Below are 23913 nucleotides of genomic sequence, written 5' to 3'. Positions count from 1 at the left end.
AGGGATCTCAAAGCTTGCTTTCATTTCAATCTCACCTAAAGTTTCCATATTCTCAAAATCTTTTGCCAGACAATCTTATTGGTAAGGCTTTCCTGTTTCATCTTCAGCAACAGATGGGGACGGCAGAGGGTGGGATGAAGGAGGGTGGGAATGAAGAGGGATGTACAGAGGTGATGCCATGGAGGAAAAGCTTGCATTGTGTTCTGGTGACTTCTTACACTGCAGACAGGCCTGGAGAGGGACCTGGAGTGATGGGATGAGGGGGAAAAGCCTGGAACTGAAGGAGGGCAGGCATAGATGGGATATTGGGAAGGAATCCTCCCTGGGAGGGTGGGCAGGCCCTGTCACAGGGTGCCCAGAGCAGCTGTGGCTGCCCGTGGACCCCTGGAAGTGTCCAGGCCAGGTTGGACAGGGTTGGAGCAGCCTGGGACAGTGGAAGGTGTCCCTGCCATGGCACAGAGCTGGAATTAGATGAGCTTTAAATTCCCTCCCAACTGAAACCATTCTGGGATTCCAATTAAAAAAGGCAAGGAATGAAAAACATTTGCAGTTTGGATGCGCTTGGGAGAGATGAGTTCGTCTTTATTGGCTGCACTCATTAAAGATCCTGGTGAGAGGAGAAATCCTGACATGAGTGATCGGAAACGCAGGTGATGGAAGACCAAAAGGAAAAGGGTTTTTTTCCCTCCTCTCCCCTGCTGAAGACAGCAGGAATTGGGGAAGGATTGACTTAGCTCTATCCATCAGGAAAAGAATTTCCATCAAAATGTGAGCAAGAAAAATTGCACCTGGGAAAAAACAAGAAGCCTTCAAGGAGAGCAGCAAACTCTCCTCAGAAGTCAACAGAGTCCTTTTGGGAAGGACTCAGCAGGGCAGGAGACCTGGGCAAGGCCTCGAGGAAGGCAAAAAGAACTTAAGAGTTGTAAAAGGACATGAAACAGGTAGGGGGGAGATGGAAGGAAAGAGGTGCCCTGGAGCATTTCGGGAAGAGAGATGTTCTCATGCAGGATGAAAGGAGAGGAGGTCGGAGCGGTGCCAGAGGCGAGGCCGGGCTCAGAACTGGGAGAGACGTCTGGCTCAGAGACTCTTTGAAGATTTTCTGGTTGCTTCAAGCTTGGGAAATGTTGCTGTTGGCTCCATGGGTCTGCCTCTGCCCTGGGAATAACCACCTTGGGAGGTGCAATGGAAATATCCTCATTTTAGCACAAGGCTGGGGTCCCACCACCTGGTTTTGATCAGTGCTGCTCCACAAAGGGTGGAGCTGGGAGGGTTTGGGGCGAGGGAAGCTGTGCCATGGCAGAGAGCACTGCAGAGAGCTGCCACAGCCCAGCAGGGATGGAAAGGCAGCTCTGTGCCAGGATCCCAGAGGAGACCTTGCAGAATTTGTTGCCAGTCAGGAAAGCAGAGCAAAGTTGATGGAGTGAGGCTGAATTTGAAGGCAAGGACATGCCCTGCAAGGACAGTGAGATTTGTTACCAGCCCTTTCCATCACTCTCCTATTCTAGTCTGTCTTTTCTCTGGATTAATCAATTCCTGGGATTAATTGGCCCTGCTCCCACTCAGCTGCATGGTGGGGAAGACACTCAGAGGCTCCCCTGGAAGGGCACAGCCCAACCACATCCAGCCCCAACATCTCACCCAGCTCAGGTCCTGCTGCAATTCCCACAGAACATTTGCATTATGCTAATTTGGCATATGCAGATCAGCCCTTCCTAAAATAATGTGCAATCAGGCAATTAACAAGTGCCTTGTCTGTAGCTCACAGGTAGGCTCAGTTCCTGAGACTCTTCATTCTGGATTGGCTCAGCAACCTTAATAATGGCATTTTTAATCCCCTGGCAGCGTTTTTGGGATGGATTTTCACTTTCTTTCCTGCCCCAAGCCCTGTCTGCCACCCACTGGCTGGTGGAAGGGAGGGTGACAGAGGGATGCTTTTGTCACAGCAGAGACTACAGCCATAAATTCCACTTATATCCAGTAAAATACAGGCATCCAATTAAACCCATAATCCTATAAACCTGCCAGCAATCAAGCACACTTTTAAAAATCAAGCCCGACAGATACTTTAAATCAATATATCCATGTAACAACTCACAGCCTGTAGGATCATCCAACACTGCGTTCTCACTAAAAGAATAAATTTTCCAGCCTGTGCTTTGGTTTTATGGCTTTTTCCTCCTTTTAGCTTCTCCAGAGGAGATTCCTGAGTGATGAGTGACAGTCAAGGACTGAGGGGATCAGGAGGAGTTTGGGCCATTGCCCCCCATGAGACACCAGCCCTCCTCAGCTCCTTTTGGCTGGAGATGTTTGGGAGGATCCATGGTTTGCAAGAGACTCTTTTTATCCAGGGTTTCTTTCCAGAGAGGGAAATCAATGAGGATTTAATTTATGAGCAGCTTTCCAATAACAGCTGAGGGCTCTGCCAAATTCCAGAATCTTTCCACCAGGTACAAAGTGTTTGGCACTGGGAAGGGACAGGGCAGGTGATGGATGCTGAGCAGCATCATTGCCACTCATCATCCCAAAGAGGAGGGCAGTCGCTGGGTTTGTGGCCATCCATCAGGTCCCCATGGATAAATCATTGTGTTCCTTCTCTTTTTTCAGAATTTTCACCCCAAAGATTCTCAACTTGGGGTGGACATCACACACCATTGTGTGCCCCCTCATGACGGCACTTCCCAGGGGCTCTGCAGGCCTTAGAGCGGCATGAGGAAACCATGGAATTATAGACTCAGAGAAACACAGAATTACAGAACTGAGCTGTGGGAACCCAGGACATCCCTCTGGCTGTCCAGGATGGCCAGGACCCTACCAGGGGGCTCAGAGACCCTGGCATGGGGCCCAAAACACCTGTGGGTTTGATTATGACCTGTGGAGCAAGTTACCAACCTTAGATGAAGATCAGCAAGCCACGACAGTTTAGGTAGAATAATAGTGAAGTTATCACAGGATGAAAAATAGATTTTGGGGTTTTTAGAATGGGGGTTCAGGGAGGAAGATGGAGGAATCTGGGCATGTCCAGCCTTTTTCCTTCTTCTTCTTGGCCTCCATCTTCTGCTGTGATGTTGGCACTTACAGACTGGTTTAGAGTAGAAGCTCACTGTCTAACATAGGTGATAGGTATTGGAAAGTAATTGTAAACATTGTACAGGTAGATTTTAGTGTAAAGACATAACACTGCCCTGGGGGCAGGCAGAGTGCCTGGAACTGTCCTGCTGGATGGACCTTGGCAGGGCAGGAGAAAGAATTTTGTAGATAAGGAACAATAAACAACCTTGAGACCGAGAAATGAAGAGCCCTGACTCCTTCTTCAAGGCTGGGAAAAGAGACTTTTAACATTCTCGGGGTCACAGTGACCTGGAAAGACCCCAAGACTCAGCAATGGGAAGGAGAAAGGATTTCGTGTCAAATCCAGGCCTCTGGGCTGCCACCACCAAACCAAAGTGGTTCAACAAACCCTGCAACAGCTCCAGGGCTCACTCCCAGCCCATGCACAGCTCCAGCTGTTTGGGAAGAGGGAACTGTGGCTGGGACAACGCTCCAAGAGCCTCTTTCGCTCTGTTTCAATATGATGCACTTTGAATTTGCTCAAAACAACTTGGGAATGATGGTTTCACCTGCATTCCTGTGGTGGCCTGGGTGAGGCTGGCCAGCAGTGACAGGCATCCTCCTGTCATGGTTTGAGCCTGGCACAGAGCCAGTGCCCCCCATGAAAATTCCTCACCCTGGTGTCTGCTGTGAGATGTGACCAGGAATAAGCAAAACAGGCTCTAACTTAAACATAAAGAACACTTTATTACTTAAACTACAGGAAAAGAAAAAAAGAAATTGAAAACCTTACAAAAAAAAACTTTCCTCCTCCCCACTCCCTGACTTTCCCAATCCGATACATTCTCCTAAAACACCAACTGCCCAGCCCGGCACGACACTTTAGTATACTCAAACTGCAGTTCATGAAGAGGAAAGGAGTCCTTCTTGTTCCATAGGCTTCTCCTGGAAACACACTGAAACCTCGTGTGCTTCCTTGTCACTTCGGCACCGCCCGGAAAAAGAAGTCCTTTTGCCGCTTGTGACATCTTCCTTCCATGCCCAGTGCTCTCACCACTGAGACATGGCCAGAGCTGCTTTTAGGGTTGTCTTTCAAGGATGCCTTGTCTCACTCCAAAAGGCACAGTCTCTGCTTTGGGACATCTGTCCCCCCCATATTTTTCCAACCCCCTGGGGCCGGGGGGTCCTCACGAATGAACCCTCCTGGTTTTGAGCCACTGCCTCCCCCTAAATGCAGTCTGTGTCACAGGAACAACTGAGTCCATGGCTACAAGAAAAGTCCAGCCAAAAAGCCACTCCAAATCATCTCTCCTCATCCAATCATCTCCACGTTCTTCGGGCCAGGTCCTTGTCTCATCTCATCTCTTATCTCCCTTCTTATTCAGCTTCGAGGAGGATTAGCATTTTTGCAAGGCCCCAATCATGAAAGAAAGGGTTAAAAGTTTTCAGTCTTTGTCTGTCCTGGGACGAGATGATACTCCCACACGTGCTGCTGCTGTGGCCGGCTGGGCTGCACCCTTTTCCCCCCCCCTTTCTCTTCCTGGGCCAGCTGCTATCACCGCCGACTCTCCCTCTCTCTCCCTCCTGGGGGGGGGGGGGGGCTGGCTGCCCGATGTCTCGATGTCTCTTGGGGCTCCTCCACCCTTCCATCCTTGAAGGCCCCTCACCTCCCATCTCTGTCCAGGCCCCGGGCCTACCGCATGGCTGGCCCTCCCCCGCCCAGCAGCAAGGCTGGACGGGGGAGAGATCTGACCTCTTCACAGCGACGTCCCAAGAGAGCGTGCCAAGGGCAGTGCCCTGCTTTTTAACCCCTGTGTATTCTCGGAGGTGTGTCCAAACCCCACTGGCTACACCGGGTGCCAGTCTCAAACCCAAAACCTTCATTGGTTTGACCACAGCTTCCCAGAATTCCCACTCCTTCCTGGTCAAACCACCACACTCCTCAATTTTTTTTAATCAAAAAATTAAACCATATATCCTTACATTATCCAAATTACTTGCCATCATACACTTTCAATTAACCTTCCTCTAGATTTCCTAGTATCAAAAGCAATAACCAACTGTCATCATCACTCCATAACCACCCCCAAACAAACATAAAATTAACCCCTGAACTAACACCCCCCCAAAAAAGCAAACAAAAATACAAACTATGATCATAAATCATCAACCAAAAACCCACCAAATTTTATGCTCTTGTAGCTTGTAAAAAGCATGACCCTGAAGATGTCAAGATGGCTGCCACACACACCCAAGGACAAAAGGAAGGGCAGGAAGGTGGGACTCAGATGGATTCCCATACTCAGATGGATTCCTGTACTCAGATGATTCCCACACCTCCCATTCTGCTGGGAGCTTCTCCTGATCCAGCTCAGCCCCAGGAGCTTGGCAGTAGGAGCAGCCTCTTTTCGGGAGCTGAACCCCGGTGTGCAGCGGCAGGGAAGTGTCTGCAGCACATTTCAGAGTGCTTTAAACAGTTTTATGGGAGCTGTTTCCTTTGTGTCCCCTTACCTGTTAAACCAGGTACTTGCAGCGTCGGACTCTGAATGCAATAAACACACAGAGTCATAAAAAATCCCCTAGGCTGCCCTGGAACAGCTTTTGCAGCCCTCACAAAGTGGCTGGAGAGGCTCAGAGCCTGCCAGGAAAGCTCTGCTCACCCAGACGAGGCAGCAGCACGTGCCCAACCCAATGGAAGGCACAGTTCTCCTTTTTTTTAAAGTCCTTTATGGCAATAAAGCGTAAACTTGAAATTAATGATCACTTCATGGAGAGAAAATGCAGCCATTGACCTGGGAGTGAACCTCAGCCATTCCAGGCGCAGCATTTGCTGCTGTTCAAATGTTCATTTCCAGGGGTCGTGGAACACAACTTTGATCTTCTGAATACAAAATGGTCCTGTTGCCACCGAGCTGTTTCCTCCCAAAAGTTCATTTTGTGTGGAGTGCCCAACAGGTTGTCACTCACTGAAGACCAAAAGGCAGCCAAATAAAATATCAGTTGCAAAGATTCCATGTGGCTACAGCTCCAAAATGTGATTCAGTTGGTGAATTCAAGTGAGGCCCATGGTGAGGAGCCCAGGACCTGCATCCCAAGACCCACAATCTCTCTGGTTATAGAAAAAAACAATTTCTCTTCTCACAGGTTATTTGCACCTGGTCAAAGCATCAGCCCAGTGCAGAATCCATGGGAAATTATTCACATGTTTATCCCAGATCCCAGGTGAGAGTGGTCAAATCCCACCTCCCATCCACCCCTATGAAACACCATATTCACAACAGGCACCATGAGGATGATCCACCTCATCTACTGTTTAATTGACTGCAGGCCTGGAGTTAACAGGGAAAAAACCATGAAACTCTCATTTCAGGAGCCCTGTCTCCTCTCTTGGCTAACAGGATTAGACAAAAAATGTTTTAAATCAAAATCCCAAAGCTTGGTGCTGGTTTTCAAATGACGCTCAGGCTTTCTGGTGAGGCTTTTTTTTGATCTTTCTGCTGAATGGTGACTCTGAGTCAGATTCCCAAAGCTCTTTGGGGGTTTCAGGCAGCTCGGAGCCAGATTGTTTGGAAAAAGTGGGGTTTGGGGTCAGGAAAATCCATGGTTTTCAATGACAGCAGCCAGGAAAAGCATCCCAGGGGCTGGAGAGGCAGCACAGCAGGGTTTGGGGACAGCACTGAGCTGCTCCTGTCAGTCCCAAGGGATGCACCTGGCAAAAGGAAAGGATGCTGAAAAATGGACCAGAGTGCAGAGAAAGGCCCAGAAATAACCTGAGGGCCAAGAAAAATGCCTTACAGTGGGAGACTCAGAGAGCTTCACCTCTTTATCTTATCAGGAAGAAGAATGAGAGTGATTTGATTACAGCACACGAGCTCCTTCTTGGGGAGAAAACACCGGGCACGGCCAAACCTCTTCAATCCATCAACCAAAGGCAGGACGAGCAGTAAAAGCTGGAAACAGAAGCCAAATCCATTCGAACTAAAAATCAGACAGTGGATTTTTATTCTGTTTTAATTTTTCCCAAATCAGCAAGATGGATTCACCATGAAAACAAATCACCTGTGAAACAGCATCCTGCACAGGCATGGCTCAGTGGAGAGCAGCACAGGCAAAATATTGGGGTTTATCCCGGTGGATTTGGGGTCTCAAACTCTCTGCAAGGCAGGGGAGAGCTGCAGATCTCCCCAAGCCCTTCCCATCTCCTCCACCCTTGGATCTCTGTGCTAGACAGAAAAGTTTGCCACTTCCCAGCCCCTCACTCTCCTCGCAACCCACAGATGCATCTGATCCACGCTGCAAGATAATGACAGAAAATTACAGTGTAATAAGATAATGGGATTTATTTATAGAATTTGCTTTCCAATCACGCCCACATGATCTATGTATCCCCACACACTCACACACACCACACAGGCACTTTCCATGTGTGTGTATTTGCATAAGTGCTTGGCTTTGTGGAAGCAAAATGCCACCTGGGGGATGTCTCAAATGGTTCGATCCCAGTGAGAAGGGTGCTGGCACATCACAAATAGTCCCCTCATCATCATAACAATGACACCATATTTCCATCACTCTTTTCTCTCAAAGAACTTGACAAAAAAAATAAAAAGAAACAAAAAAAAAAAGAAAACCAAAAAACAGAAGAGAAAAAAAGAGGGAACAAAAATATAAAATAAATGTAAAGTGCCACCCAAAGCCCGGTGTGCAGAGAGGAGAATTGAAATGCAATGACAGCCTCAACTGGAGACAAATCCTGTCTCCAATAGAAACAAGCCAAGGGAAATTTAAGGAGGCAGCTCATAATTAGCTGGGGATGGTCAGCACAGCAGGGCTCTTAATGAGCTTTCTCCCCACGGGGCTGTGTCAGGTTTGAGCACAGGAGGTGCAGCAGGTCAGGGGGCTCCAAATCCCAGCCCAGCAAACCCAGACCGAGGGGATGAAGCTCCACAATAACTGAGCTGAGGATCTGCTGGCTCTGCCACCTCTGCCTGGAGCTTCCCAACCAAACCCAGTTTTAGCACTCAGACAAAACTGTGGAGATGGGAAAGCTTTGGGATTCGTGTCCTGGGAGGTTCTGTCCTTCTGCCATGAGGTCACTGCGGTTTATTATTGCATCCATAAATCCCACTGCAATCTGCATCCCTAAGCCCAGCTACAGGGAGAGGACACAAGTGTTAATAAAGGTGATTGGGCCAATTGCTCCCTGCAAAATAATCCTGTGCCCTAGGAAACCCTCAGCCATGGACACAGGGATGCTTGCAGGGAAAGCAATGGCAGAGCTGATGAACCTCTCAAAATCCTGGAATGGTTTGGGTGGGAAGGGACCTTACAGCTCATCCTGTTCCACCCCTGCCATGGGCAGGGACACCTTCCTCTATCCCAGGCTGCTCCAAGCCCTGTCCAACGTGGCCTTGGGCATTGTCAGGGATGAGGAGTCCACAGCCTCCCTGGACAGCTCCACTTCTGATCCCCCCCATCATGTGCTCACCATGCCAGAGCTACCCACAGCCAGGGGACACCCAGGACCAGCTTTTGGGGTGAAACATCAGCTTTTTAAATAAAAGCTAATTTCAGCACCTTCAGACTTAGCAGCAAATACCTTTTCCCCAAATATTTCACTAAGGGCACACCAGGATTGTACCTGCCCATCCAGGGGCAGGTGAGGGGGGAGACAGAAGGTGAGGATCCCTGCTCAAGATCCCTGTTCAGGGTCCCTGTTCAGGATCCCTGCTCAGATTCCCTGTTCAGATCCCTGTTCAGATTCCCTGCTCAGATCCCTGTCAGATTCCCTTCTCATATTCCCTGCTCAGATTCCCTGCTCAGATCCCCTGCTCAGGATCCCTGCTCAGATTCCCTCACAGGATCCCTGCTCAGATTCCTTGCTTAGATCCCTGCTCAAATCCCTGCTCAGGATTCATGTTCAAGATTCTTGTTCAGATTCCCTGCTCAGGATTCCTGTTCAAAATCCCTGCTCAGATCCCTGCTCCGATCCCTGTTCAGATTCCCTTTTCAGCATTCCTGCTCAGGATCCCTGCTTATATTCCCTATCAGGATCTCTGCTCAGATTCCCTGTTCAGATCCCTGCCCAGGATCCCACCCCAGCCCCACAGAGCCCATGCCAGGATCCCTGTCAGGAGCCCGTGGCAGGCTCCTGTCTCTCTCCCCAGCTCCAGAGAGGTGCAATTATTTTCCAAGGGCTGCTGAGCATCTCCACCGAGCTGAGCCGGCTTCTCTGGGGAAGATCAAAGCCAACCTCTGATCAGGAGAGCTGAGCAAGATCCCTGCGCGGGGAGGGAGAACAGGGAGGAGAGGAAAAACATCAAGAACCGGGGGATGGCTGGCAGCAAGGGGAAGTTTTCCATTAGTGGGCTGGATAAACCCTAAACAAACCCTGTGGAGTTGATGGCTCACCTGCAGGGACTCGGTCCAGGTGTGGCTGGGCTGTGGGACAGGTAGGGCTGGATGCTCCCTGTCCTGCAGCACCCAGAGCCCACCTGAGCTGGGGACATGGGGCAACCGAGCCTTCCAGGGACTCTTTTGGAAATGCAAAGGACCAGGAGGACCCAGATCATCTTTTATAGATGCTGCTGCCTCTGGCAGAAAAGCCGAAGCAAATTCCAGCACTTCACTCCTTTGATTTCAGCACTTTCAAGGTGGGAGGAGGGAAAGCCCCCACAGAGCAGACCCCAGCCCTGTCACTCCTGTGGGTGCTCCAGGATGTCCCAGCACCCCTGGGTGCCCTCCTGCCACCCCTCAGCGGCAGAAATCTCAGAAATCTCATCCACAGCATGGACCTGGGGGCTGGGAAGGGAGGGGAGAAGGTGCAGGACTGGTTCCCTCTGCCTTCAAACGTAGTTGTGCTCTATATTCAAATGGAAGTTTAATGAGCCTTTCCCTATTTCCAGCAACTTTATCACATCATTAAAGCACAGAAATGAATAATACATCTAGAGGGGGGCTCTGCTGAACTCCAGACCTGCTGCAGCTTCAAACGGAGCCGGAGGAGAGGCAGCTGGAGACGGGGCTGAGCCGGGAGAGACCGCAGAGATCCGGGTGGGATGTGCCAAACCACACCAGGGGTACCTGAGCTCCTTCCCAAACCACACCAGGGGTACCTGAGCTCCTTCCCAGAGCACACCAGGGGTACCTGAGCTCCTTCCCAAACCACACCAGGGGTACCTGAGCTCCTTCCCAAAACACACCTGGGGTACCTGAGCTCATTCCCAAACCACACCAGGGGTACCTGAGCTCTTTCCCAAAGCACATCTGGGGTACCTGAGCTCCTTCCCAGAGCACCAAACTCCTGCCATGTTACCTCAGCCATGGGCACAGCTGCCTGTACCCAAACCATCCCTCCTCCTTCCCTCTCTGGCCTGAAGAAATTAAGGAATAATGGTTTAAAAGTGTTTAAACAAGACTTTTAATTATTGCTTCCAGCAAGCTGCCCGGATCCAGCAAAGATTCCAGACCAAGCTCCATGTGTGGGCCCATCTCCACGTCTCCATCTCTTCCCATCCTCAAAAATCTGGCAAAATGGGCAAAAAGGCCTGATCCAGGTCACACCTGACCTTACTGAGTGCTGGGTGACGTCTTGGCCAGATGATGCCCTTGCCAAAGTGCAATGTTCATTACATCCCCATGGATGGAGGGGCAGGGGAAGCTTTGCTGCTCCTGGAGGCAGGAGCAGCACCCAGGGGTGTCCTGCACCCCAAGGTGGCCTCAACACCCTGAGGAAGGAAAAAAATCCCAATTATTAAACTGAAAGCTCATTTAAAACAGGAGAAGAAGTCAAAAAATTAAAACCCAAGAGGCCAAAACAAACCATCTTCAGCTCAGGATGCGAAGTATATTCTCCCCAGGGGAAAACTAAAGCAATTAATGCTGGAAAATTCAAAGATTTTATGGTTTAGGGCTTTTTTATAAATTGTCCTCATCAAAACTAGTCCTTATGCATTTCTTGGCCCATTGTTTGTGGGCATTGATTTGTTTTTCTCTTATTCTTTCTGACTGTTGTATTTTGGATGGTGCTTACTGATGTGAAAAAAGCCATCTTGTGTTGCTGATAAGGCTGGAGATAACTGCAGAGGTCAAGGAACAGCTGGGAAAAGAGAAAAGAGGAGGGGAAAAAGTTTCAGCTTCTCCAGCTCCATCCTCACTCCCCCCAAACCTGCAGGAAAATCACATCCAGTGGTCCAGAATGGTAAATGAGATGGATTTTCCCCAGGGCCAGCCCGGAGGAAGAAAGGAAGGAAACAATTTAACTGTATTTCCTCGTTATCTGATCTCAGTCGCTTTAATTTGTGCTCTCTTTGAAAAGCTTCTCCTTTTTTCCTTTCCTCGTGTGCTCATCTCCTCCTGCTGGGATGTTGAGCTGAGTAATGGATGACATTGCAGGAAAATGGGAGGGTTCTGCCTGGCCCCAGAACCTCTCCCAAGGTCGCACGTGAGAGAGGCAGGCACTGCTCTCAAGGTGAGGCAGAAAGGAGGAGAAAAACCCTTCTCTTATCAGATCTTAATAAAATGAATTTGCCACTGTATTCCCATCATGAGCCACGAGCAGCCTCATCCTTTTCCATTTCTTCCCCCTTCGAGGATGGCAAAGCTGGTCCTCTACCCAAGGGCAAAGGAAAGTAATTGCTGGGTGAGAGAGATCAGACTTTAAGGAGACAAAATCACAGAATAATGGAAAGGTCTGGGTTAAAACGGAGTTTAAAGCTAATCCCCTGCCATCGCAGGGACACCTCCCACTGTCCCAGGTGTTCCCAGCCCTGCCCAGCCTGGCCTTGGGCACTGCCAGGGATCCAGGGGCAGCCCCAGCTGCTCTGGGCACCTGTGCCAGGGCCTGCCCACCCTCACAGGGAGGAATTCCTTCCCACTATCCAGTCCAAATCTCTCCTCTTTTAGTTTAAAACCCTTCCTATTGCCCTTTTCAGTGAAAAGGTTGAGGGGAATTGTGTGGGAGCCCCAGGAATGCAGAGGGCACATGGGCTGGAAACAGAAGCAGTGACTCTGGAGAGATGGAGGAGGGTTCCTTGCTTGGTTTGAGGGTTATTTTTTTTCATAGCGTTTCAAAGAAGCAATTTGATAAAATGGCTATTAATTATGCCTGTCTTTGTTTGAGCAATTAAGGGGCCGTTTCACTTCTGGGAGAGCCCAAACGGAGCCTAAATGAGGTCAAAGCAAAGCAAAGCCACCTCAAGCTTAATTACAAAAGCAGTTTGATGCTCCGACTTTGGCCTCTGGAGCTGGATTTTGTTCCAAGACCAAGGGAGAGGCCTCTGCCTCCCAGAGCACGTGGGGCAGCAGGGATGGGGATGCTCACAGCCCTTTCAGGGGCAGGAACAACGGGATGGCAGCAGCTGCCCAGGAGGGATCTCAGCCCGATGCCAGCACGGGGACAACCTTACGGTGCCAATCCAGAGCGAAACGGAGCCCTGCAGCTCTAATTAAAAGGGCTGCTGTAGCTAATGATCTGCCCAGCGCTAATTAACTTCCAGACGTGGCGGCTCCATTCGCTTTGTGCTCTGCTGCTGGGTTTCTGTTGTTCTCCAGGCTCCTCCTCAGGTTGGCATTTTCTCTGAGCCATGCTCAGGAAGATCTCCAAAGCACGGATAACTAAATCTTTGCAAAGCTCTGAGGCCTCTCCTCCTCCTTCTCCACTCTGCTTTTATTTCATTTCATTTTTTCTTCTCTAATTTGCCCAATTCTGCTTCCAGAAATTGGTGACTTATAATAGAAGTGTCTTCTCAGCTATATTTATAGCGTGGCGCCAGCGTGAGGCTCCCAGAAGGTTCAGGTAGCTGGGAAATTCCAATTTAGCTCAGGGAGGCTGCGAGGATGCAGTCATGTCCTTTGGGGGAAGATTTTCCCCACTTTTCCCCCCAGTCTGAACCCCCACAGACTGGTGGGGTGATTTGGATGTGGGATGGAATTTGGGCTTTGGGTTGAAAATCAGGTTCCACACTGGAGTCAGGTGGGGAAACCATCAGCTTTAAGTAATTTGGATGTGGGATGGATTTGGGCTTTGAACGCTGGCTTTGGGTTGAAAATCAAGTTCCACACTGGAGTCAGGTAGGGAAACCATCAGCTTTAAATGATTTGGACATGGGGTGGATTTGGGCTTTGAACGCTGGCTTTGTTCTGAAAAGCCAGGTTGGAGTCAGGTGGGGAAGCCATCAGCTTCAAGAGATTTGGATGTGGAATGGGATTTCGGGTTTGCACCCTGGCTTTGGGTTGAAAATCAGGTTCCATATTGGAGTCAGGTGGGGAAACCATCAGCTTCAAGAGATTTGGATGTGGAATAGGATTTGGGGTTTGCACCCTGGCTTTGTTCTGAAAAGCAGGTTCCACGTTGGAGCCAGGTGGGGAAACCATCAGCTTTAAGCGCCAGATTTGGGGTTATTTTTAATGTGATTGATGTCATGGGTGAGGGGCTTTTTCACAAGGAAAAAAATGCTTTCCCGACCCAGAAACCTGACCTGTGGGGTCCTTCCCTGCACCATCCCCATCACCCAACCTCCTGAGAGAAAGGCAGTGCTGGGAAGTGTGACTGGCAGCCAGCCTTTGCCATCTGCTCCGGCCCCTCATTAGGGATTCACAACAAACACAGGCGACAATTACATCCACACAAACACCTCGTGCTTCATCTGCTGTGGGAACACAGGCATATGCTCCCTGCCCAATAAATCCCACCTCGGAGCTGGGTCTGCTCCCAGAGAAGATACAGGGAAGAGGGATGAGGTGTTCTCCTCTCCTACACTTGTGAGCCAGAGGGAAGGTGTGGGAGAGGAATCCTGCTCTGCCACAGGGGAAGGGAACTAAAGGGAAGATGCTTGGAGGTGCTTTGGGCTTCACAAGGGGATGAACCCTTCGGGTGAGTAATTCCCAAAAATGACAGACTGGGCTGGATGAGCCAAAACTGGCACACAGGTTCAGAGGAGCCAGAAATGGCACAGAGGTTCAGAGGAGCCAGAAATGGCACACAGGTTCAGAGGAGCATCCCAAGGTTGGCACGAGGTCTCTGCATCTCCCCCATTGAAGAAACCCCTCTGTGCAAGCCCTGCTGGCTGCACGAGTGACTGATGTGATGAAAGCTGCTCTCAGGAGCTGGGGCTGAATTGCTGCTTGGGAAGAAGTGGCTCAGAGAGGGGACAGACACAATAATAGCCCCTGACTCCTCAGCTGCTCCTCAGGCAGACAATGCTGGCGCCAAGGCTCCACTGCTCCACTGTGGAACGTGCTCAAGGGACAGAACATCAGCCCTGTCCCTTCAAACCCCTCAAAATCCAGCAAAAAACCGCCATGGATGAGGCAAAAATCATCCTTGGAAAGGCATCTATTGAATCACCAACCTCCAGCCTTTGGAAAAAGCCACTTCCCATTGTCTCATGATGTTCAGTAAATTCTTAAGATGTGGAGAAATCCACTTTTTTCTCCATATTTTCCCTTCCAGACCTACTCCTGCTCTCTGTAAAACTGAAGCTCTCCCTACCTCCTCCTTCCCCCTCCCTCTGATATTCAGGAAGGGGAGACACCCCCCCAGCACAGGCAGCAGCATGTCCATAAATATCCCCTTCTCTTTCCCCAAATTTCCATTTCATCGCTCCCACGGCTTTGTTGTAGCAATAAATTGGAAATGCAACATCTGCACATCAGCTGCTTCCAAGTTTTTGATAAAGCAGGCATCTGACACCTTTTTATTGCAGTTCCCTCCTTCCCCCAAAAACGGATGTGCCACGAGGTTGCCAGGCCAGGGGGAAGCGATGGAAGGCTCTGAGCTGTTAATTTTCATTTAAAAGTTTAAATCATCCCATCCCTGGAAGATGTTCCTGGGGTGAATCCAAAGCAAAGGCTTTGCTGGGGGTTCTGTTTAGTCAGCAGCTCAATGGAAGGAGAAACATCTGCTCCAGCCAGGCTGGAAAGATGCTGGGTGTCCCAAGCCAACAGATAAAAACACTGGCATTTCAGGAAGAGATTTCCTTCTTTCCTGAAGATGAAAGTATGGAAAAATGAATTTGGTTGGTCATGCCCAATCTCAGTATCTACAGAAATGGGAAGGAGCTGAGTTTTAAACTAATGAAGGCACAAAGCTTAAGGATCAAAATAAAAGGGAAGCCTTGAAAAAAGCCCTTCAAGGGTTGGGAGAGGTTAACAGGGAGCTGGAGTTGAGGAAGTAAGGGAAGCATTGGGATGAAGTAAGGGAAGCATTGGGATCTTCCAAGCTCTGGGGGTTTGCAGTTCCAGGCTGGGAAGAGTTTCCATGGAGGATAAGGAAGATTCCTTCACCCAATGCCCCCATTGCCTCAGCCCCAGACCAGGTCCAGCCAAGGGAAGCACATTCACCATCTGCAAGGGATATTTGGGAACATTTGGAAATGCCAGCAGGTGGGTGGAGGGTGCACTTTGTGCTGAGGGGATGGGGATTCCATCCAGGGGTACCCAGAGAGGGAGGTTGGGAATGGCATTCCCATTGCACCCCCTGGAAATCCAGAGATGCTGATGGGAAACAGAGGATGTGGATGTTTCAACAGAGGATGTTTCAACATTGCCCACCTAGGGCACAAGGCTTGGCTGCAGGGGAGGTGCAGGGAGGATTTTGTTTCCATTCCCAGCCCTTCCAGTGCTTGCCAGGATAGGAGGAAAAGCACTTTTTTGGGAATTACACCACTCCCCATGTGCCAGTGACCAAATGAGCAGGGGAAGGGATGGACTTGTCTGGTTGGGCTATAGAGGGTGGGAAGCAGCAGGAGTCCTGTGGATGCTGCTCCCCAGATTCCCCAGTTAATAAAGTGACCCAAAATGCTGGAATCAGGTGACCCCAGGGAGCTTTCCCCACACACATTTTCCCCTGGGGGTTTGACCCTCCTTCAGTGCCGGTGATTGAAACTTTGGATCCCAACCCAAAGCTGGAAGGTCTCACCGAAAATCCTCCAGGGCCACACAGGGAGGAGGAAAATTCACTTTTCAGCAAGAACTTGTTGGAACAACTTGTTTGATTTTTTAATCTTTACACTCTCCCAGTGAAAAAAACCCAAATATTTTGTAAAAAATTAAAATCATTTTGTATTAAGTTTTCGTTATGAAAAATCAGTTTGGGTTTTGTTGGTTTTGTTGGTTTTTTTTTTAATCCTTGTTTTTCCACTGTTAAATGAAATCCTCTGCTGGAAAAGGTTTTGGATGTGAAATGTGGGTATGAACACCATAATTTTTCCCTACAGAAGTGGAAACTGAGGCAAGGGGATGTTTCTCCACCAACCTTTGCCGAGGGTGAAAAGCTTATGCTGCACCAAGAGCCAACAGAGTGAGAAGCACATGATGCTCACAAGGTTTCAAAGTAATCCAAAATTCTCCTTTTTTGGGATATAGTATCTGTGGGACAGCAAGGGGAGCCATGGATATATGGATTAAACACTGGAAAATATTGTGCCCAACCAACTGCTGATCCTTAAGGATCAGTGTGGAAATAGGGGCAGGACTCCCAACACCTTCCCACCCTCTTTTCTTCTCCTTTTACTTCCCTCAGCCCTCAGCAAACACCACTGTAAACCTTGCCCAAGGAAAGGGCTGAAGAAAGAAAAACAAAGTCACTGTACTCTGAGACAGATCAGGAAAAGAGAGGAGATAAATCCTGAGAGTGCAGCTGGCACGGGGAGGAGAAGACAAATACTGGAATAAATATGAAAAGAAGACAAGTTTGGGCTACAGGGAGCGTGTGAGCCAGAGAGAGAGAGAGGAAATGGCACCAAAATAGACGAGCTTTCCTGGAGACAAAGGTAAAATTGGGAAAAATGAGATCTAAACCGAAGGGGGATAAATCATGAGGGCAGCAATGTCTGAAAATTATTGGGAATGAAACCTTCCCAGCAAGTGAGACATCCCCTGCAAGATGTATCTGCTGTGAGAGCAAACACAGCTCTGGTGGCAAAGCCAAACCTGGAGGGGAATGGACAAATTGTTTCTCCTGAGGGATTTCTGCAGCCTCGTTCCCAGGTTTGGGCTTCAGGAAGCTCCTCCTGAGGAGCTTTAGCAGCACTTCCCCCAAAAAGAAAAATCTGTGAGGAAAACAATAAAGGGAACAGGTGTTTTTGCAGAGGGAGACGTGTTCCCAAAACATCAGAAACTCTTCAAAAATAAAGGGAAAAAAAGTGGGAAAAGTGTTCTGAGGCTGAAGCTCCCTCCTCTAGAGAAGGGTTCAATCATGAGACCATAAAATATTATTATTTATATTAAATATTTTAGTATATGTATGTCAGTAATTATTATTATCAGTGATTATCAGGTTGGAAAAGACCCTTAAGATCAAGTCCAGCCATTCCCTCAGCACTGCCAAGGCTGTGACACTAAACCATGTCCCTAAATGCCACATCCACACAGTTTTCAAATCCCAGGTTGGGCGATGGAGCCAACTCTTTTTTCACAAGGCTTTTAGCAGAAATACTGCATTCTACAGCTTCCTCTCCCCCATCCCTGCAAAAAAACCCCAAAAACCCGGTTGCTAAACATCCCCCAAAGCCATGAAATTCCCCACAGACACCAGGACTGTGAAGAGGAGCTCTCCAGCCTCTGACTTCTGAAGACCAACAGCTTTTTCTCCCCTCAGGCTCCTCTCCTGCTCTGTCTGGATGACACCTCGCGGATAAATAACAGCAGTGATCCTAAATCGAGATCACAACATGCTTTACACTTCTGCCTTGCACTTGGAGCAGGGAAAGCTCTCTCCAGGCTGCACAAAAACAGCATGGGAATTTTTTTTTCCCCCCTTCGTGCCAGGCAAAGCTGTGACATAAAGCCTACGGCTTGTTACAGGCTGGGTTGTATTTTTTTTTTTTCCACATCTCCCCCACTTTGCTTTGGCACAGCAAAGGAGTTTTCAGCTGGGAAGAGCATGTGGCATGCCAGACACGCCCCCAAATTTCCACCGGGAAAGCAGAAATCTGTGCACCAACACAAGGAAGCTTGGCAGCCCTCTTTTATTAGGGGGGAGAACTATTAAAAATCTGTGGTTTCCACAGAGAAAATGCTCTTTTCCCACAAAAACAACAACTTGCTGCTTGCTGATAAACCTATTGCAACATCTTGACTCATTTGGCAGCAGTTTGTGGCCAGCAGGAGGCTCTTGGTGTGGTTTTTGGTGGAATTATGGATATCCATGGGGTTTTGAAAGCGGATTTGAAGCAGATCTAGAAGGGGGCAGCAGGATTCCATTAGGGAGGGGTTGTTGTGCTCAGAGTTGGGGACAAGCTCGTGGTTGGTGTCCCCTCATCAGGCATCTCAACACTGTGGTTTTCCCAATCTCCACAATTTTTCCTGTGGGGTTTGCTCCCAAGCTAGGCACAGAGAGGAAAATACATGAACCAAGGGAAAGAGGAGACACAAAAGCTGTGTCAAAGCTCAGCTCAAGTCTCCATCCAGCACATCCCACTGACGTGTCCCTGTGTTTGTGCATCCCACACCTGCTTCCAGCTTTTTATGGCCACGTTACCTCTGTGCTCGCTGCTCTCCCGGCCTTTCCCCTCTCCTCCTCTCTCTGATTTATATAATTTGAAGTCCTGCTTGGGAGCTGATATTATGACACGTCCAGACTTCAAAATAAACCTCCCTCTTGATACCGGGTTATTTTATTGGGTGCATCAAGGCTGAAAACAACCTCATTCATCTTAAGAAATGTATTTTCCCATTTGCTGTATAAATACATACATGTTTCCCTGCATTATTCACCTGGGCACGGTAGATAGATGAGCAGCAACAAAGGCACCACATTTTTATTTCTCATTCTGTAACAGAAAAGGCACCAGGGAGCTCTGTGGAAGGAGCTCGGCGGTGTGGAAAAATCAGCTGGGGCAAAGGGTGGCGAGAAAATTGAACACAGAGGAGATATCCCAAAATAGTCCAGGGATGGGGACAAGGTCTGGTCTTCAGGGTCCTTGTCCAGGTCAGAGAGATGGTCTGGAAACACAGGAATTAAAGATGAAGAAAAAGCCAAAGAGCAGATGAAAAATAAGACAAGGAGGTCAGAAAAAATCGGCAAAGAATAAGAGGGAGGGATAACAAGAGAGGGGAAAAAATGAATAATTGAAAATCTGTAATAAACACGGTGTAGAGACAGAAAAAATGCCTGTGTGAAAATGTAATTACTGCCTGTATCAATAACATCAGTGCTGCACCCGCTGTGCTGGGCTAGGACCAAAACAAGCCATAAGTCTTGGGAACACTCGGTTCAGATGTGCCAGAGAAATCATCCGTGTCCAGGTCCAGGCACCTTCATTCCCCTACACTTCCCTGGGGATCCAGGAAATGAAAAAGAGGAATTTTAGCCTTCCTTCAAACCAGGTTCATACAGGGCTCTGAGCCATAGTGGGGGTTAGCAGCAGTTCTGCTGGTCCTGTGGAGACCAGGCTGGTCTGTGCCAACAGCCCCAGTGGCCAACAGAACCAATAGCCAACGGAGCCAGTGGTCAACAGAGCCAATGGTCAACAGCGTCAACAGGCTCAGTGTCCAACAGCCCCAGTGGCCAACAGAGCTAGTGGCCAACAGCCTCGATGGCCAACAGCCCCAATGGCCAAGAGAGCCAATGGCCAACACCCTAAAGAGTCAACAGCCCCAATGGCCAATAGCACTGATGGCCAACAAACCCAGTGGCCAACAGCCCTGGTGGTCTGTTGACATGATGACCAACAGCCCTGATGATCAACAGAGTCAATGGCCAACAGACCCAACAGCCAATCTTCTCCATGACCAACAGTCTCCATGGCCAACAGAATCAACGATTAACAGCACTGGTGGCCAATAGACCAAATAGTCAAGAGGCATGGGCCAAGAGACTCAATGGCCAAGATACCCAATGGCCAAGAGCTCCAAGGGCCAAGAGACCCAATGGCCATGAGTCTCCCATCACCCCAATGGCCAACAGTGACCAACAGCCAACAGTCCCCAAGGCCAACAACCCCAATGACCAACAGCTCCAATAGCTAAAAGCACCAATGACCAGCAGAGCAGTGAGCAGCAAGTCAGGGTTTGCCAAGCCAGGGTTTGGGGATGCTCTCGGTCAGAACTCCTGGGTTTCTGGTCCTGCCTTGCCCTCATGAAGCAGAGAGTGCAGGAAAAGAGTTAAATCCCCTCTTCACTTCCTTTTGGAGTCCGGGATGACTCGGAGCCTACGGCTGCTATTTTTATATCACTGCTGGGGATACGCTGTGGATTTCTCTTAATTGGACATCACTGCTGACTGTAATGAGTCCAAAATAAGACTCTCTTTCTCTTCATTAACTTTCTGCATGAATTTGGAGGTTGATTTCTTTGCACCAACAATTTTCACTCCCCAGCGGCTGCAGTGCTACAATGGGATACCGGATTCTCAAACTCATCCCAACTAATGGGATATAAAATCAAATTATTTATCCAGAGAAACTCTGACCTGCACTGCCTCAGCCCTGTGCAGCCTGAGGACCTCCCTGACCCTGCAAATTCATCACCTTCTGGAAAACTCAACCCATCGCAGAGGTGTCCTGGGCTAGTCCTGCTTTATCCCCAGCCAGACCAGACTCAGCTGGGAGCAAACCAGAGCAGGAGGTGTCTGTGCTGCTCTGCCCTCTCCTCACACACCACAGCCTGTGCCAAAGCTGCTCCTTCCCCACACCCCCGCCCCTCCTGTGCCCAGGAGTGCCAGCAAACCCACCCGAGATGCAGATTTAATGTTATCAGGAGATGCCGGGCATGTTTAGCAGGAACTTGAAGGATCATAGCAAGAGGCCTGGATGTAATCCAGGCTGCAGCAGATAAGGAACTGAAAAGCCGCTTCTGCTTCTGCCTTTTTTCCTTTTTCTTTTTTTTCTTTTTTTCTTTTCTTTCCTTTTTTTTTCTTCAGTGGTTCAAGATTGCAAAGAGGCTGAGAGAGAAGAAAGGGAGACACGGGGCCCGAGCGATAAGGGGTGATGGACGTGACGCCATCTCCTGCCCGAGAGTAGCAGAGATTGCAGAGCATTGAGAAATCAAACTGACAAGTGGGAACACAGGCTCAGCATAAGAAACTGTGCCTTGTTCCCAGCTCCTGCAGGCCTGGAGAGCTTTTCCCTTCTCCTGACGATGGATTAAGTGGATGTTGGTGATAGATAATTTTGAACTCCTGCTGCAATGTATTCTGGCTTGTCATATCCTGGGGGAGGCCTGGAGCCACAGACAGCACCTGGCGTGAGGCTCACAGCCTCAAACTCCTCAAACCTGGCACAGGAACTGGGAAAAGCCAGACCTTGCAGGGCTGGATACACCAGGGAGCCTTTTTATACCTGGCCAGCCTCAGCTGTGGTTCCCCATGCCAGGGGTGGATGAGGAACCAGGCCAGGATTTCAGCTGGTTTGGCTGCAAAGACTTTGACCTTGGCTAAAAAGTGGCTCAAATTCAGTGTATTCCCCAAGGAGATGGGAACTTTGTCACCCTAGGAGCAGCAATTTCTAGCACATTTGGGAAGGGAAGTAACCCTGAACTCCAAGTTGCTCAGCCATGGGTAGCACTGGAGGTTGCAAGACAAAAAGTGCACCCTCCCTGCTGCACCCCTCTTGGTTCACTCTGCCTGAATTTCCCTCCCACCTCAAGGAAAAAATCATTCCTGTACCCTGCAGGAATGGTGCAGCAAAAACTGAATTTCAGGAGGACAAAAGAGAGGTAAATCCCAATATCAGCACACAAAAATAAAGAAAAGAAACCTCCCAGCATGAGGCAGGTGTAATTCTGCCCTGGGGGAAAAACATCCTAATGACAAAAAAAACCAGAAATGCAGTCCTCCTTCCTAATTATTTTGCAATCCCATGTGTGCAGCACCAGCTTGGATCCAATCCTTGCTCCCAGGATATTTTTTATAAGCCTTTCCTCCCTCCCCCTTTACCCCATCACCCCCTGCCCACGGGCTGAGCTCTGTCCTGCTGCTGCAGGAGCTGCTCCCAGGGCAGGGGATGCTCCATGTGCACATCAGAGCTGGAGCTCCTTTGAAATTCCCCAGGGCAAAGGAGTGGGGCTGGAACAAGATGCCCCAGCTGAGCCCCTTCCACTTAAAATTGGCCAAGAAATCCGGCAGCTTTGATGAAAAATGCCTTCCCTTGCCTTTGATGCTCCTGTGCAAAGAGTGTGAGGAACCAGGCTGATAGCACGGCTCTCACCCGAGGTGGAGGCAAGGAAAAACATGCCCAGATGGATATTCTGTCCTCTGCTGAACTGGGAGTGAGGAGAGGGAACGTGGAAGTTTTAATTTATAGGTTCTGAGGCAGCCAATGCTGGGAAGTGTCTATAACCCAAGTGAGAAATAGAGATTGAAACGTGAGAGCCCCATCAGTGTAAGTAGCAATTGCTCATCCAAGCACAAACTTAATATTCCTGGGCCAGAAAACCAGGATTGAGGAGAAAATAAAAACATCTAGAGAGTGATCCCCACACACATCCATAAATGCATAATTTATATCAAACCCTTGAGATTTCAGAGCACCAACATGTTTTGGGGGCTTTGTGCTGAGCATGAGCTTTGGGTTTAGCTGTTTTCTGCCCATTTTCATTCAATGATAAAACACCTGTGATTGGAGGGGACCTGAAATCTCATTTTATTCTGCCCTCCAGCTGTGGGCAGGGACACCTTCCACTACACCAGTCCAAGCTGGCTGGGAACACTTTTCTCCACTTGTAAAAAAAAAGTGGAGAAAAGTCTTCCCAGAAAAATGAGAAAAATCCATCAGGATCAAGTTGAAACATCTCAGAATTTTGATTCATCATGAGATCTCCATATGGGACACAGAATCATCCCATCCCTGCCTGTGCCACCCAGTCAGACACAGCTCTGCCTGTGATAGTGATCTCCAATAAACCCTTGAGCACTGGGAGAGATCCAGAAAGCCGAAAGAAAACGAGTGTTGTGCCAATACGTGGGAAGGATAAACAAGATGACCTGTGTAATTACAGCCCTGTCAGCCTGACATTGATTTTGGGTGAAATAATGGGATGTCGGCTACGGGACTTGTTTAATAAGGAATTAAAGAGAATAACATAAAAGATGACAATCAACAAGGATTTATGGAAAATAAATCTTGCCCAGCTAAGTTGATATCTTTTTTTGATGAGGTTATAAATTTGGGCTGATAAAGGTGACGTTGTCAGCACAACGAACTCGAGCTCCAGCAAGGTTGGGTCCTGGTGTCATCTTGATTAAGAAACTGGGAGGGCAGGAAATCACCGTGGCAGAAATTAGATGGATTAAAAACTGCCTGCTTGACAACTTCCAAAAGGCACCTCTTGGAGTGGGAATCACAGAGCCCTGTGCTCCTGCTGCGTGCCAGGGCTGCTGGCTCCAGCTGACATTTCTATCAATGACCTGGAAGAAAACATCCCATCACCCCTGATAGAGTCTGCAGCTGACACCAAGAGCAGGGCAGGGGAGGAAAGGCCATCGATTCCAGAGGTGTCTTAATAAAGGGATTGAGCAGCTCTGGAGAAGGGAGAGCCTTCCCTTGGCTGCAGGGATGGGAGAGGGGCTGGTGGGCAGCTGGGCAAGGATGGGAGGATGAGAACGGAATAGACTCATGGAATCCAGAATGGTTTGGGTTGGAAGGGACCTGAGAGATCATCCTATTCCACACCTCCACCCTCCCACATGGAGAAATTCCTGCTCAATATCCCATCCATCCCTGCTCTCTGGCAGTGGGAGCCATTCCCTGTGTCCTGTCCCTCCATCCCTTGTCCCCAGTCCCTCTCCAGCTCTCCTGGAGCCCCTTTGAACCCTGCAAGAGGCTCTGAGCTCTCCCTGGAGCCTTCTCTTGTCCACATGAACAGCCCCCATTCTCCCAGCCTGGCTCCAGAGCAGAGGGGCTCCAGCCCTGAAGCATCTCCATG

Source organism: Zonotrichia albicollis, chromosome 27 (assembly GCF_047830755.1).
Source record: "Zonotrichia albicollis isolate bZonAlb1 chromosome 27, bZonAlb1.hap1, whole genome shotgun sequence".
Classification (NCBI taxonomy): Eukaryota; Metazoa; Chordata; class Aves; order Passeriformes; family Passerellidae; genus Zonotrichia; species Zonotrichia albicollis.
This window is presented reverse-complemented; position numbering follows the sequence as displayed.